This window comes from Kogia breviceps, chromosome 13 (genome assembly GCF_026419965.1).
Source record: "Kogia breviceps isolate mKogBre1 chromosome 13, mKogBre1 haplotype 1, whole genome shotgun sequence".
Taxonomy (NCBI): Eukaryota; Metazoa; Chordata; class Mammalia; order Artiodactyla; family Physeteridae; genus Kogia; species Kogia breviceps.
In genome coordinates this window covers 60,582,799-60,599,550 of record NC_081322.1, presented here as the reverse complement: position 1 = coordinate 60,599,550, position 16,752 = coordinate 60,582,799, and the positions used below count along the sequence as shown (strand labels likewise).

The 16,752-nt window shown below is 41.8% G+C and overlaps 1 protein-coding gene across 47 annotated transcripts in view; it reads left to right on the top strand.

Moving 5' to 3' along the window:
• EPB41L2 (erythrocyte membrane protein band 4.1 like 2) overlaps positions 1–16,752 on the top strand; it is a 392,946-nt gene that overhangs the window by 47,623 nt on the left and 328,571 nt on the right. For 9 of the 47 annotated variants that reach the window (XM_067010795.1, XM_067010790.1, XM_059082934.2 and 6 more), the window contains one exon: positions 13,705–13,818. The exons of 33 other annotated variants lie outside the window; for them this stretch is intronic. The gene's annotated coding sequence lies outside the window, so the exon portion shown is untranslated. Of the gene's footprint in view, positions 1–3,565; positions 3,603–13,704; positions 13,819–16,752 lie in introns of those variants that run through there. 5 more of the 47 variants (XM_067010777.1, XM_067010764.1, XM_067010750.1 and 2 more) reach the window with 3 other exon arrangements.

Genomic DNA, 16,752 nt, shown 5'->3' with positions numbered 1-16,752 from the left:
CCTTCTTTTTTTTTGTTAACTTACTAATTTATTGCCTTTTGGGGGCAGGGGTGAATACAGTTCTCAAACCTTAAATCTTAGTTCTTAAACATTAAACCTGAGTATGCACAAGAATCATCCAGTAAATTTACAAAAAACAGATTCTCTGACACTTTCCCCGCCTCCAGCCTCAGAGTTCTGCCCTTTCTCTTTCTCTGCATTACTAGATTAGTTTCTTAAGGGCTGTGAGCTTTTCTCATTCATTTTGGTATTCTCCACAGTGCATAAACAGCCTGGTGGTGTATATGTGTGTTTCCTTATTAAGTGCTTACTAAATGTTTGCCAGATGCATTCAGGAAGAACTTCCGCAGAAGTGAATACCTGGACAAAGTTAGTACTGTATTAATATAATTGATGGAGAAGACTAGAAAGACTTTTAGTGCTCAAATGTTAGGTGTGTGCTGAAATTGGTTTTCAGTTAACCTGTTAAGCATTATTTTCAAACACTCTTTTCCTAGGCAAGATCATTTAAAACCACGATTATAAAATGCCAGGGAAGAGTTTTACTGTAAAAGGTGTAACAAAGTAAGAGTAAATGGAGAAAAAGCCTGTTATTTTGCACAAGTATAGCAAGCCAGCTTGAAGGTCTTCTTAAAGAAGTTGTTCTCTAACACAAGCTACTGCGAATCATTCAGCCCATTGGCAGCAACACAGAAAACTGCCCTTTTTACCCTTTCCAGCACACAAATGTGGACAATTCATGGCTGGAACCTATCTTCAAGGGACTGCTGGCTTTATTGAAGCCAAATGTGTATAGAGTTTTTTTATTTAGACACATGAAGGGCCTTCAGTGCTCTTGCCATATAGAAAGTAAACCACACAGAGATACTTAAGAAAACAAAAACACACAAAACACCCTCAACTTACTGTGTGTAAATACAGATGCAGACATCACCTATTTGGTAGTAAATACACCTCTGTCTTGGGCAGTCTTTACCCCTCTCAGTGTTAGCTGTGCTTTTTTTTTTTTTTTTTAATTTCTTTGGTACGCGGGCCTCTTACTGCTGTGGCCTCTCCCGTTGCGGAACACAGGCTCCGGACGCGCAGGCTCAGCGGCCATGGATCACGGGCCCAGCCGCTCCGCGGTATGTGGGATCCTCCCGGACCGGGACACGAACCCGCGTCCCCTGCATCGGCCGGCGGACTCTCAACCACTGCGCCACCAGGGAAGCCCAACTGTGCTTTTTAATGTAGTTACTGCACAATAAATACTAATTGAATATAGGTGAAAACAGGATGAGAACCGACAGAAATTAGTGACCGATTTTACATTTTTCATCTCTTTTGCTGTTTAAAAGTCCAGTTATATTTTAGGATGAGTTTTCTAGTGGTGTGAGAAATTTTAAAATGTAACAGTAATAAAGAGATTCTTTAATTGCCCGTTTAGCTCAAATCTGAATTAAACGTTCCCAGGCTGAATTTTTCTGACATGGGCCAGAAAACCCATGTGTTTGAACAGTGAACTTGAGTGCTTTGACTTCTTATGCCAGGCCTCTAGATAACCTTCGGGCAGCTGTTCTTCTGTTGTTTACTTATTCGAAAGTAAGTCTTGTGAAGATATAGACAGTTAACTCAAGGAATGATTCTTTTTCTTTCTTTGTTGATTGTCTTACAGCCTGTTTCATGCTGGTGTTGACTACCTCAGACCCCCCACGGTAAAGAAATCTCTAACAAGGAGACCATTTCTTCCTACTCCTTCAATGGACACTTTCTCAGAAACATTAACAATTAGATGTACTTTGAAGATGTTGTTAAGCTGATAAACAGTAGTGCAAAATCGCTTTGATATTGTTTTGTGGAAGGAGATGAAAGATGGTTTGGTTTATTACGGTTAAGGTTAAGGCAAGCAGTGAATGAAAGCATGTTCTCAATTAGTGCTTGTTTTACACCTGCAATTTATCTATTTAAATTGAAAGATAACCTACAGGTGTGCCTCCTCCTGTACTTACTAGCTGCAGGCAAGCCAGGTCTCTACCTACTAGACCGGTAAGATTTTGCCTTTGAATTTTCAATTTGGATTCCTTGGTTTGCCTTCTAGTTTTCTTCCCAGTAATGTCTGTAGGATTTATTTGCTGGAAAAATTTAGTGTACCTTCGAAAAGGAGTTCTGAACTTGAACATATTTTTTTTTTTTTTTTTGCGGTATGCGGGTCTCTCACTGCTGTGGCCTCTCCCGTTGCGGAGACGCGCAGGCCCAGCGGCCATGGCTCACGGGCTCAGTTGCTCCGCGGCATGTGGGATCCTCCCGGACCAGGGCACGAACCCGTGTCTCCTGCATCGGCAGGCGGACTCTCAACCACTGCGCCACCAGGGAAGCCCGAACATATTTTAAATTAGTGTTAATATTGGACTCTGAAAAATATGATTATCTTTTATTAAATCAAAGTAATGGGTGTGAGTAATTGAATCGAGTTTCCTTTGCTTATCATTTTTGTCTGTGTGGTTTCTGGACAGTTTCTGACATTGTACCCTTTGGGAGAAGTTACCTTTGGGTCATGATTGGAACTTGTTTGAGGTTGTAAGTCATTCTGGGGAGACAGGAAATGTTCCCTGGAAAATACTGGGCTGCTTTTCTTTTTCAGTTTGTGAATTATGAGCTCGGTTCACCAGATTGCATTTTGGCATTTGACTCTCCCAGGGCAGAGTAGTGTCCAGCTTTATTTTGTGAGTAACTGCAGATGCCCTTTTGCCATTTGGGTCAGTTTGTTTGTTTGTTTATTTTGGATTTGTTTATTTATAAATGATCTGTGAAATTTTAAGCCAAATGGGATACAAAGGAATTTCTGGTTTTCAAAGGTTCTTCTTTTATTTTGCATTCAAAAGGCAATTTTGCCTTTATTTTTAGAAGTTAAATATGTTACAGCTGTTGAGTAATTTGCCACCTCCTGCCCTCACCTCTGCTGAAATAATCGAAGGAGAAGAATATAGATTGATTTTGTATGCCTGAATGTTAAGCTGAGACAAACTTCATCTTCGTGGCTTTATGTGATCCTTAAGATTGTAGAAAAACCCTAGATTCAAAGAGAAGATATGAGGTTTTGGGTTTTTTTTTAAAATCAAAAGGCAGATTACCTACTTTGACTACTTATTTGAAACATGACAAGTTGAGAATAGTGAGAAGCCAAGGACAATTAAGCTCAGGAAATGGCTTCACATGTTGCCTATTGCATCCTGGTGGATTTGGATAAAACAGAAACAGCTGTGATGCCAAATGCCCTGTAAATTTCAAATGCCAGTGTAAAGTGTGGCTTTAGCAGTTTATGAGCTGACTTAATACAGAGCTTTGCCCACAGGTCTTCTGGTGACTTTCAGCTTTCTTCACAAAAATGCAAGATATTTGGGACCCTTTCATATTGCTAAATGAAAAATGGTGTGTATTTGGCTCGGTAAAGCAAGTAGCCTTGAGAGATGGGCCTGCCTAGAAATTGACTACATTTTTGTGGGAGAACGGGTGAAAAGGGCAGTTTCCTGTGTTGCTGCCAAAAGGTCTGAACAATTTGTAGTAGCTTGTGGCTGGAAAACAACTTCTGTGAGGCAAAAACAGCAACTGCAAACTGGTTCTGGGTATGTGTGAGAAAATGCTCTTCTTTCCTACTTGATTGTTGGGCTTTATAGAAATTTTATATAGTGAATTTTAAAACTCAACTGCTTAAAGTGGTTATTTTGGTTGACTTGGATAAAAATCTGGGGAAATATATTTGGAGGTAGCCCAAGTGGTGCATAGTGTGGTACTTAAAAAAGGGCAGCATTTATACTTTGCGTTCACTGTAACCATGGGCTTGGGAGGGTAATCTGTTTTTCTCCTGCCTTAAAAAGTGCAGGTAAATCTTGGCATCTAAGGCGTTTGTTTTTACAGGAATGGATTTTTTTAGTTAACTTGTTAGGCATGTGTTTTCTTAGTTCACTTGGGCGGCGTGTTCCATTTTGTATTAGAAGTATCTTTATAAAACATATATATGAAACTACTGGTAATTACCACTTAATGGTACTGACAGTGTGCTGGGCACCGTGCTCATGTCCTTATATTGGCTGTCATTTACTTCTCTGGAGAGGGAAAAAGCTTAGGGTGTCAGGTAACTAGAAAATGGTTGAAACCGGCCAGGATTTGGAGTCTGGTCTGTGCGTTACTAATTATATCAGAATAGTTACTATTTCAGACACTCATTTTGTAGAATTAAAATATGTTAAAGATTTTTTTTTTCTTGGTAGAATGGGCTTGGGTATGTGGAATAAAGATAGACTTGGTTTGATTTAGTTTTAATGTTTTCACTAAGCTCTTTTTCAGTTTCAGCTTTCACCAGACCTGAGCGTCTGTATACTTACTGTTGCCTAAATGCTCCAGACTTTACTTTTTTGCCCTTTTAGTAAATAGGCTGGTGCTCATAATCTAGCACAGTGATTCTCAACCGGGATGGGGATGGGTAGGTGATTTTGGTCCTGTAGGGAACATTTGGCAATGTCTGGAGACATTTTTGATTGCCATGACTTGAGGATGCACTACTAGCATCTCTGTGTAGAGGCCAGGAATGCTGCTAAACATCTTACAATGCACAGGACAGCTCTTCAGACAACAATTATCTGGCCAAAATGTCAAGAGGGCAGAGGTTGAAATACCCTGACCTAGATAAAATAGGGCACAGACCAAATCTTACTAGAAACTGTTTCTGTGAGATTTTTTTTAAAAATTTATTTAATTAATTAATTTATTTTTGGCTGCGTTGGGTCTTCTTTGCTGTGCATGGGCTTCTCATTGCGGTAGCTTCTCTTGCTGCAGAGCACGAGTTTCAGTGGTTGTGGCTCGGGGGTCTAGAGTGCAGGCTCAATAGTTGTGGTGCATGGACTTAGTTGCTCCGCGGCATGTGGGATCTTCCCAGACCAGGGCTCGAACCCGTGTTCCCTGCATTGGCAGGTGGATTCTTAACCACTGTGCCACCAGGGAAGTCCTGTGAGATTTTTTTTTTTTAATAAAATTAAAACTCTGTTAATTTGGCAAGTTTTTATTCTCTGTTCTAGAGGTGGCGGAAGAGACTATCCATCTGTCTGCTCACCTAGCCCTAAGCCAAATGACACAAGTTGATCTTGCACTGGATTCTGTCTTCTAGCTGCTTCTTACCTTCATCCTCTATTCTGATCTAGATGATCACACCTTCAACTGTGATCTGCCATTATCTTAGCCAGGATTAATTGACTACCTATTAAGAATGGTACGTGAAATACCTTAGCTTGGGGTGGGAGAAAAGCAAAAGAATGGAAGGAATACCCACTAAAGTTTTGACTGGGACGAAGGTCGTAGTGTGCCTCTCACTGTTATATTGAGTTCAGAGGATACAATTGTGAGTGATCTTCACAGGCCCACACATACCTACAGTGCCAACTGTTGACTAGCTTTTGTAAACTGAAAACAAATAGAATGGATGAATGGAATTTTCAGATAATCTAAAAAAGAAGAAATCTCTAGGTCCAGTAGCTATTGCATAGCTGCCATATTGGTAGGGAAATTGACTTTTGCATTTTGTCTTGTGAATTCTTGGGCCTTACCTTTGTGATTTTGATTAAATGTAACAAGTTGCAAGGAGCAACCTGTACCGGTATCTTGATGTCTTTGCAAGTACTTGGGATGCTGTACCTCCTTTCTTTGCATCTTCATCCTTCAGAGATGGATTTTACCATCATTCTCTGCTCGTCTGCTTTTCTGCAGGTTGCTTTAAGTAGGTATTTCTCAGAGTGAATTGTAATCATTGGCTTCCTCTCCTGAGGCTCTTACTAGGTTATGTGACGTAGCACAGTGCTCGGTATATAGTGGCCATTCCTGGCACATGGAGTGGATGAATGGAGGAGGAGGGAGGAGGAGGAGGAGGAGGAAGAAACACCTTAGGAATCTTAAAACTCAGTAGTAGAAGACAGTTGGTAGACCTTTGGAAACTCAGGGTGCCGGGAAAGGAACTTAAATAAGTGAAGGGTAGGAATTGTTATGTTAACATGACCTTATTGGTGTTGCTTGTGCTGTGCACAATTTTTTTTTTTTTTTTTTAAATTTTATTTTATTTTATTTTATTTTTTGTGGTATGCGGGCCTCTCACTGTTGTGGCCTCTCCCGTTGCGGAGCACAGGCTCCGGACGCGCAGGCTCAGCGGCCATGGCTCACGGGCCCAGCCGCTCCGCGGCATGTGGGATCTTCCCGGACCGGGGCACGAACCCGTATCCCCTGCATCGGCAGGCGGATTCTCAACCACTGCGCCACCAGGGAAGCCCATTTTTTTTTTTTTTTTTAAACGTTAGCAGCCTGGGTGACTGAGGTGGGAAGGCTACCCGTGGCCTCGGCCATATCTGCAGGTCTAAGTGGTGTTCATATATTTTACCTGAGGTTCTTCTAAGCTAAATTACCCTCTTGCTCTGAAGGGCATATAGCCTTTGCATGTTCTCAAATCTGCCTATTTTCTGGCATATGTGATTTCAATCTAGATTTCTCAACTGAGTAGTCAGGTCGTGTACAGCCCCCCTCCAGGAAGAACTGAGATAGATAGATAGATAGATAGATAGATAGATAGATATTGGCTGTGTTGGATCTTCATTGCTGTGTGTGGGTTTTCTCTATTTGCGGCAAGCAGGGGCTACTCTTCGTTAACGGTGCGTGGGCTTCTCATTGCAGTGGCTTCTCTTGTTGTGGATCACAGGCTCTAGGTGTGTGGGTTTCAGTAGTATGGCACATGGGTTCAGTAGTTGTGGCTCGTGGGCTCTAGAGCGCAGGCTCAGTAGTTGTGGCACACGGGCTTAGTTGCTCCGTGGCACGTGGGATCTTCCCGGAGCAGGGATTGAACCTGTGTCCCCTGCATTGGCAGGCAGATTCTTAACCACTGTGCCACCAGGGAAATCGCAAGAACTGAGTTTTAAAGTGATAGAAATAACCCTTGAAACCCTGCAGTGATTTCCCTGTGGCAGCTCTCTTACAGCACATTGAGTTCTGGCCTTGACCTTTTATTGCCTCCTTGGGCAAATTTGCTTCCTTAACTTTCACTTCTCCTGGCCCTTGAATTTCAAGAGACACAGCTTTATTTTACTCTGGGGTTTATTATATGCCTGAGTGCCGCTCTTAGTGGCCTGGGTTAGAATAAATAGCAACTCTGTAATGCACCTGTTTTGTTTTTCTGTTGAATTACATAAAAACATTTATTAGACATTTTGATTCAAAATAGAGATAATTATGGGAAAAGCTGTTTCTTTCAGCAAAAGGCCCACTAGCCAGGCACCAGTGCTTATCACTGTGGCCGCGCCGTTGGACTTGTCCCTTGCAAATTGAACATGCCTCATTGCGCAGGTGTTTGCATGGCTGAACAAATTATATTTGGACAATGAACTGTTATGCCTGACAGTGATTAGAGAGGCAGGGCAGAGTTGCACATGGACTACTTTGGTAAGAGAATTGAGGAGAGAATATTACCAAACATTTTTGTAAAATAGGAGAAAACCAAGGCTTTTTCTTTTCTTCTTTAATGGTTAAATGCCCTTAAACTTGTTAATATTGGAAGTCAGCCTTGTGCTGGGCAGATTTTTTTTTTTTTTTTTTTTTTTTTTGCGGTACGCGGGCCTCTCGCTGTTGTGGCCTCTCCCATTGCGGAGCACAGGCTCCGGACGCTCAGGCTCAGCGGCCATGGCTCACGGGCCCAGCCGCTCCGCGGCACGTGGGATCTTCCCGGACCGGGGCACGAACCCGTGTCCCCTGCATCGGCAGGCAGACTGTCAACCACTGCGCCACCAGGGAAGCCCTGGGCAGATTTTTTAAGAAAAAGAATGGCTAGTAACTTTTTTGTTTCTTATAACATTGACTTTGTTGAACACTCTCTGGTTTTCCTTATTGGAGGACAGCTGTAGTTAGATTGTGGCTGAGATCATAGGAAGATCCAATATCCAGTGTCATATATATTTTGTCCGTCATTTTTTTTGCTTTATGTACAAGTGTGAAATCTATGTCCAGGAGAGTGGCAGCATGGGTTGACTAGGGAACTGTCTTAGGATATATCTGGAGATCTCTAAGAGTCCTGTTAAAGTTCGTGGTCTTGAATTTGGATGGAGAAAAGTTCTCATCAATCACATGTTTTTTTGTTTGGCGGCATGGGTGCAAGGCTGAAGTAAGGCCGGAGTTAGGTGGAGCCACAGAGCACACGGATGTGCTGGAGGACAGCGGGGCTGGGAGCTGAGGGTCTAGTGGTGGCCCGTGGAATGCAAGCTGCTGAAGGAGGGCAGTGAAGACAGGGCAGCAGGCAGGTGGTGGAGGCACAGGCTGCTCAGGGCCCAAGTAGTTGGGGGTGGTGGTTCAAGAAGCAGAGCGGAAGGGGATGGGAGGTTGGGATGAACGAAAATGAGATAATGGTAGGATCATATATAGGGCTGGGGCGGGATTTTCCAAGAAGTCATTTGAGAAGGTCATGACTGGCATTTAGAAAAAGAATAAACAACATGAGAGTTGGGGCCTTATCTAGCCTACACAGAATTTTACCTGAATTGAGAAAAGAAGCCTTCCCCTTTGGGAAGAGTTTTCCATCAGCAATTATCGTGGAGTGGAGCTCTGCCACTGCGTGAATCTTCCCCTTGGAAGAAGAAAGAGAAAGGGGAGTGGAAGGAAAGGGGTTCTCCTTTTTCTGCTGAGGCAGCCCGGAAGGCTCACTGGGGAGAGGGGCTGGGGCTGGATTTGGCACAGACTGCCTAGGCCTAGGCATAGGCTTAGGCTTTAGGCCTGATCAGAGCGAGCACTTGAAAACTGTTTCCATTAAAACTGGGTGTGCTTACTGTGTATTTGTGAACCGGGTTGGGATGTAAATGTTTTACTCTGGGTCACAAAAAAGTTGAGAGCTAGTGTTTGGGAACCGTGGGAATGGGTAACTGAGGGTGCGGAGGGCAGGATCATGGGGTTCGCTTAGGAACGATTTCGATCTGGAACGCATCCTAGGTTTGGGATTCAGCCCCCCTCTCCCCTAGTAGAGACCACACGTAGTCAGGTGGTAGAGAAAAGTATGGCCCAGGTATTGGTTGACCTTCTGGCTCAACACGGGGTCTGTGGAGCTTCCCTGTCAGACCGAGGGAAATAGATTGGAAAAAAGTCGGTGTGTGAGTCATCGCCAAGATCCTATAATTCTGTAAAAGCTGGGGGGTGAGGGAGGGGGGGCTTTTGATGTACTCTGGGTCATAGGGAGAGACCTTTCTGCAACTTAGAGCTATGGTGACCACATACCATGTCATCAGCCGTAGAAAATTGAAAATTAGTTTTTACAGGGTTGTGAGGGAACAAAACTCAGTAAAAGATCAAGTAGACAGTGGTGGGAAATGTGCGATATAAGTTCTGGCTTCTTTCTCCTGCTGTCTTGATGATTTTAAAAAAATAAATTAGCATTACCATCCCAGTGTGATCTTGGCTTTGCCTTTAGAAATGTGAAACAGACAAACACATCTGGATGTTCCTGGTCCATCTCCCATTGCTTTGAGGAGTAAAATCTTGACAGTCAATTGTAAGGCCTTGTGTGGCTTTCTAGACTGAACCCGGGAGGTGGCGGGTTTCGTTTCCCTTCGTACTGGACCCTGTCGGTCAGCTGTGGACAGTGGGAAGCAGGTGGCCACGTTCCGTGGCTCTTAAAAAAGGGATCAGGGCACTGTGAGAGGGGAAGTAGGTGGTTCGGGCGGAGGCCCAGTTTCCCGTGGAGTTTCCAAGAGTTGCCATGCCAACCCCTGGTCAGGTAGCCCATCTCTGGGTGGGCCCCTGGCTGGAGCAGTGGTGGATCAGGATTCTTCTTCGGGCTGTCTAGTATGAATGAAGTATGGCAGAAAGGGCCACCCCCCACTCATTCTTTTGGGGAGCAAAGATGTTTTAGTTGAAACTCCTTATGTGTGTTTTCCTTAGAAGTGTTAAAATTTGCAGTTTTCAAGTACTTTCAGGTGTGTTACAGATTAATTGGACCTTTTTAAGCAGGCTTGGGGAGTTAATATTCCCTTTAATGACTGTTTCTGCAGGGGGAAAAAGAATATAGCTAACGTTTACTTAGAGTTTACTTTATGTCAGAAACCTTCATTCTATATTATTTTATCTTATCTGTACAGATAGCCCGGAATTAGATTTTCTTAGCTTCATGTTACAGAGTAAGGATTGAGGCTCTCATCTCCAGCTTCACTTGTGTCATCCTCACCTCATCCCCCCACTGTGCTCACTCTGTCCCCAACCAAGTCCTCACTTCCTCTTGGGTTGGGGTGCATGTATGGTTTTTTATTTTCTCCCCCCAAGGCACTGACTCAAAATCTGGCCTATCCTGAGTCAGGGATTGCCTATAGACGGGCGTGCAGAATTAGTGCTTCTCAGGCCTGCTGGATGTTAAATAACGGTTAAGAGCTGCTAAAGTTTGACCTTCAAGGATGGTGCTCATGGTATCTGCTCTGCTCTATGAAATGTTTAAAGCTGAAAAGTTGTAAATGCTGGATTCCTAAGCAGAGTACAGTCAAGTGTGACTGTGAGATTTCTTGGGCCACGAAAGACTGTGTTTTTATGTTAAATAGCATTGGGTGGCCTAAGCTGCATTCCAGAGACAGTTCAGAGCCATGGCTGGTAATGACATCACCTCCACAGGTGCCAAATCATTCTTTTTTTTTTTTCTTTCCCCCAATATAGCCTGCCCATGCTTTTTTTTTTTGAAGGACGTTTAAGTACTGCTGTGAGGTTTTGTTGCAAAATAAGTATGAAATCCAATTCTGGGTGTGTGTGTGTGTAAGTAGGGAGATGAAAATACAGTGCTTTTGGAAAATCACGCACGTCCAGAAATTCCAGTTTTAGGTTACTTGCGTTCAATCACTCCCAAGAGATTTTTATGGGGAAGGGTGGGGACAGAGGAGGGGATTCAGACTAGATGAGAAAAGTAGTTGTGGAAAAACAAAGTTGAGGGGCTTTGCCCCTCTACTTTCCCCCCAATCCAAGACGGGCCTGTAATGTTTCCAAGAGAACTCTGATTTCCAGTGTATTTCATAGAGGCTGAAGAGCTCTGATTCCAAATGTCAAGCTTGGATTCAAGGGATTGAATCTTTTTCATGATAAATGTATGTGTTTGTTGAATAAAACTTGGAATACAGAGAAACAAATAATAAAAGCCAGCCTCATTCCCACTTTCAGACATAATCACTTAATATTATATTGTTTTTATTATTTATAACCGTACATTCAGTGGTTTAAATACTTCAGTAAACGCATATTTGTATACATTTCACAAAGTAGGGCTCATACTATATGTTTGGTTTTGCCATGCCAAGTAGTTTTTTTAGAATGTAGAACTTTAGAACTATGAGGTACTTTAAAGGGGTAATGAATCCTCCCTGTTTTTATTTTATAGATGAGAAAAGTTAGGAAAATGAAGTTAAATGACTTGCTCTTAATTCCCGTGACTTTCAGAGTTGGAATTAGAACTGGTTCCACCTAGCCCAGTATACTTTTGTGACTTTCAGAGTTGGAATTAGAACTGGTTCCACCTAGCCCAGTATACTTTTAACTATCCCATTCTGCCTATTTTACTGGTGAAAATTTGTGAAGTATTATCCTCTAGGATAAATTAGAAAGCATTGCCCCAGAGAATTTATTTAATCCATCTCATATAACTTTGAGTCTGAAAAAAAGTGAAACATTGAGACTACCCAAACACACCTGTGTAGTTAATTTGCCCCAAGTGATTTGGAGAAGTTTAGAAACCATTATGAGATGGCTGGATTGCTGCAATTTTAGGATTATTTGATGTGAACCTGAAAGGAGTGAAGTTTAAAAATGTTTTACACTAAACATAAGTGTCTTTGAAGTGTTTCTTTTCTGCCATGTTAAAACAATAAATGTCTTCAAACTTTTTAGTGGTTTTGCCAGACTGTTAGTTATCATCTCCTATGCCAAATTTCTTCTACACTGGAATTATATTTGCCTTATTTTGCTGAATTCCTGTAGGAGTTCTTAGCTGTATAATTCCTTTGGCAATTGCTCACACAAGTCTTAACGGCATTTCTTCAACTGTTATCTTGAAATGTGGGCACGTTATGAATGTTAACTTTCCACGGGGTTGTGTGAACGAGCAGTCTGGACTCTCAGCTCCTCAAGGACAAGGATGTTGTCTTGTCATTTTCCTTCTACCTCTCTCCCCTCCCTTTGTCTCATCTCAATAGTACTAGCAGAGCACCTTGTAGGCTCATCCTGTTATTACTATAACTTGTTGAAAGAGTTCTGAACATATTTAAGGCAAATTAGAGAACATGGCCTCCTCTTTCCTCTCTGTGAGTTGATAGTCCTGCTGGTAACGTGGATTTCAGGAATATCTCTGCAGAAAAAGCAAGTCTAGTATGATTTGCACATTGCATTGGTCAGTGGGTATTTAGATGTCCTTTTTGAGGCAGTTGTTATGGATTCAGACAATATACTGGCATATGCAGCCTCAGACTCACCGTCACCTCTGTTTGACCTTAGTTAATCTAGAGGAAACCATATAAAACAGCTGACGGGAGGGCTCCTGGAGGGCTCTCTGAAAAGTAGGTGATGGAGAATCCTGTTTTTGTTTTTCTTGGAAAAATTCCTCTACAAGAAGTCTTTAGCATATTAAATTCCGCATCTTGAAGACTTATAATTTTGTACATTTCTTGACTTTCTGTATTGAGAGAAGAATTGAAGGTGGGATGAAGGGAATGAAGAAACTTAGTGTTGAAAATCTCAGGAGTAGGGAGTGGGGAAGAAAGGAAATAATTGCTGGGATATATGTGTAGTTGCGAGAAGAAGGAAAGGGAGTAAGAATGGAAAGAGATCGAGAAATAAGGATGAATAGCCAAATATTAGGGTGGGGACAAAATCTGAATGTCATTTGGCAAAGTTGATTATACTTTTGGTTTTTTCCCAGAAGTTTTTCAAACGATTGGGGTGGGTGGGGAAATTCCACTAGAGATGACAGCTTAAGTGTTGGAGGAATATAATGGAAATAGTCTGAGTGACTAAAGTAGGAAGAAACAGAAATAAGAAAATTCTGTTTCTTTTTTTTCTGGCAATACTCTGCGTTTCTTATGACGCTGTGCTTAATTTATTCCAAAAGTTTGTTCAGTATAGTATAAAGAATCTCCTTTTTGATCAACTCCTTTTTTTCCTGTCTTTAAGCTGCTTGCCTTAGAATAGGTGTGGAGGCCTCCCCAATCACCCAACTTGCTCACTGTGAAGAAGTGTTAGGACATAGAACATGTGGTGCAAAAGGAGACCAATTCTAGGAGCTGGCAGCACCCACATCACTCAGGGACCAAGTACACTTGTATGATGTGTGTGCGCGCACAAGTGTTTTCTTTTCCCTTAAGGAAGTTTCGTGTTGCTAGCGTGTGATCTTATTTCTCTTGCGAAGTCTTTTAAAATTCATTATATTTAAGTAACAATGGCTCTGTATACTTTCCAGCTGTTTGGAATTATTTTCCAACTGTTTCTGTTTGGTTCAGTGAAAAGAGTAAAATAATTTGGGAATTAATTTTACGATTGGAAAAGGAACACTACCTCCTAAAGATATTTACGTTTACCATTGGGTTCTAGTATCAGTCGTATTATTTCCTGACCCCGGGCTGGGCCGCTTCTGACATAAGCGTTAGGAACTGAATTGTGTCAGCACTGCTACTTAAGGCGTTTATCTTAATCCAGGCGTCCTTGGATCCTGCCAGCGAGCAAGGTGGTAGCAGTGATTGCAGAGCTGGGCTACACGTGTGAGTTCCGAGGAGCTCGGGTGATTACCCAGTGAATCCATTCCTGGTAAATGTGAGTCGGTGTTTTTCTTTAGATGCTCTGTTTTGACCACATGAGAGGCAGTGGTATTCAAGTTATTTACAGTGTCATTCTCCTAAGACTGGAATGAATATTCCTGAATTCTATCTCACAGGGCCCTGTTATGCAGCAGAGGTAAGTAGAGGATGTCTACAAGTGAGGCACCAGCCGCAGAGCTGGTTGAGATACAGTCCAGATTTTGGTATTTGGGTTGGTTGGCTTTTCTGGAAGATAAGTTTATATTGTGTTTATATAGGTATATCCTAAAAGTTCTTTGTGACTGTTACACAGTATATTTAAGTGTTCCAGAAGAATAAAATAGTGCGTTTCTTGTCTTACGGCTTCGGTCTGATAGCCATGGCTGCTGCTTTCTTGCGCAGGTACCCCTTCACTTTTTCCTTGTTTCTGCTTTCTGCCCTCATTTTCTGTGCCACCTTGAGGGGTGAAAGGAAGAAGATCTTCCATACTTCCATCTGATAAATGCTTTGCATGAAGGAGAGATTATGACAACGCCTGTAGTTTTTTTTTTTTTTAAAAAAAAGGTAGCCACTAGTCTACATTTTTTTTTTTTTTTTAACTGTTTTTAAGCCTGTGGGGAATTGGAAGCTCCACAGTGTGAAGTGCATTGGGAAAAGAAAAACCAAGAGGAAAGCGTGTTTTGGAAAAATGAGCTGCATTTGAGAAAACACTGAGGGGCAAATTCATTCAGAAACATGAGCTCATCACCTGGTTGATAAAATAAGTTCATGCAAATGAGAAATACCTGGCCAGGAGGTTAGGTTGCTGCCTTTTCTTACAATATTCTTAAAAAAAAAAAAAAAATCCCTCAGTCACTTAGCTCAGTTTAGAATTTCTTAGATTCTTTGGTGTTTGTGATACAAAAGATTGGCTACATTATTTTTTCAGGCAACTCCCAGACCTAAACTTACATGATTCAGGAGGACTGTATATCCCAAAACATATTATCATAGGACTTATTTCAGAGCCATTTCTATTCTCTTCTTGCTTCTCTTAGAATTCAGTACCTTTTTGAAGATAACAACCTTTTAGGTCAGTCTTAACCCATGAGAACCAATCATGCAGGTGAAGATAGTAAGTCCTGCACTCCTCACATTTTCCTTGTATGAATCTTAAAAGATGCCATGAGATTTCTCATTATAAATGTGCCAAAATAGTGTTTATTCCATTAGGGTGTCTCTTAGTTTAATATTAGGCTTACTTTATTGAATCATTAAGGTGATTATCTTGGATAATAGAAAAATAAGATGATGATGCCTGGAATTGTTTGGAAAAATAGGTGCCCTCAGTTTCTTTTTTTTTTTTTTTTTTTGCGGTATGCGGGCCTCTCACTGTCGTGGCCTCTCCCGTTGTGGAGCACAGGCTCCGGACGCACAGGCCTAGCAGCCATGGCTCACGGGCTTAGTTGCTCCGCGGCATGTGGGATCTTCCCGGACCAGGGCACGAACCCGTGTCTCCTGCATCGGCAGGCGGACTCTCAACCACTGCGCCACCAGGGAAGCCCAGTTTCTGTTTTTAAAGGTGTTTTCTTATACCCTCATTTCTTTCTACCCAAATGGACTAAGCATAACTTTGTACAGAGTGGTGTGTGTTTTGCTCTGGGGGATATAGAGATGATGAGTAAGACAGACTTGTTAAGTATGGTGGGTAAGATGTGGCCATAGGGCCAGTACTGTAGAAAAGTTGCTGAGCTCTGGAAGCGGGGAAGGGAGTGCTGTGGGCATCTGGAGGAGGGAAGGACGGCAGGGAAGTCTTCGGCAAGGCCATAGCCTGGTAACTGGATTTTGCCCGATGGCGGAGATGATGGGTGTGCTTCTCAGTTTGCTCACTTCTGAGAAGTGTCTGGAGGAGTGAGCCTGGAGACTCTTGCGCCTCCCCCCCCCCCCCCCCCCCCAACAATAGAAATCATCATGGACAGTACCGAGCAGAAAAGCTAGAAAGGAGGGTCTGGCCAGGGCCTGCATGTCAGGTGGTTTTTTTCTGCAGTTACTGAGGTTTTCCAAACAGGTGAATGATGTGATCAGAACTGGAGATCAGGGAGATTAGGTGGGTAGCCCTATTCAAAGCAGGGCTAACAAATTTATGAGAAACTACTAGTTATGAGAAAAAATTTACCTGTTGGTAATTTATTTACTGGTTTTACTTACTTTCATCAGAGTCTACTGTTTGTAATTATAACTGCATTTTTTTCCTACAGTACAAAAATCAAACTGTTTTTTAGGGCATTCTCCATTGGAGATAACTAAGTACATATACTTCAGATAAAAGTGAGGAACCTTCTCCACCAAATATATTTAGATATTTATTTTGTAATTAATCCTGGCTCTTGGCATTCTCTTGCTGTTTTTTTTCTGAAGTCATTTCTTAAGCCCTTCTCATAACAGTGTTTTAAAGACATTACTTGATTGAGTGGGTGTATCCCCATTTCCCCTCTACCTCCAATTTATTAAGCATTTAGTTCCATTTCAGTATGCTGTTTTAGGACATTTCTTGTCCCATTTTTGACAGTAGTTTGTCTATAATCCTTGTGAACATTATTTGATGTTGTTAGTCTTGAAATTCAAAGTAAAGGTATCTTGGAAAGAAAGTCAGAATCTCATAGCTAATAAGTGAAAGAGTTGGAATCAAAACTCACATCTGCCCGTTACTGAATCATGTTATACTAAATCATTTTACATCTGCAAGTCTCAATTTCCTTATCTTTAAAATGGAGGCATTGACAGTACATTTCTCATACAGTGTCTTTGGGAAGTTAAGTGAAATGCTAAATGTGCTGGCATAGCTTGTTTATAAGCCATCTTTTAAACAAAATGAATTATAGATGCACAGTGTTTATGAATCTAACATCGTTGATTCAACTGATAAGTAATTTTATATTTGGAATTTTAAAGTTATTTTTCTTTTCAGATT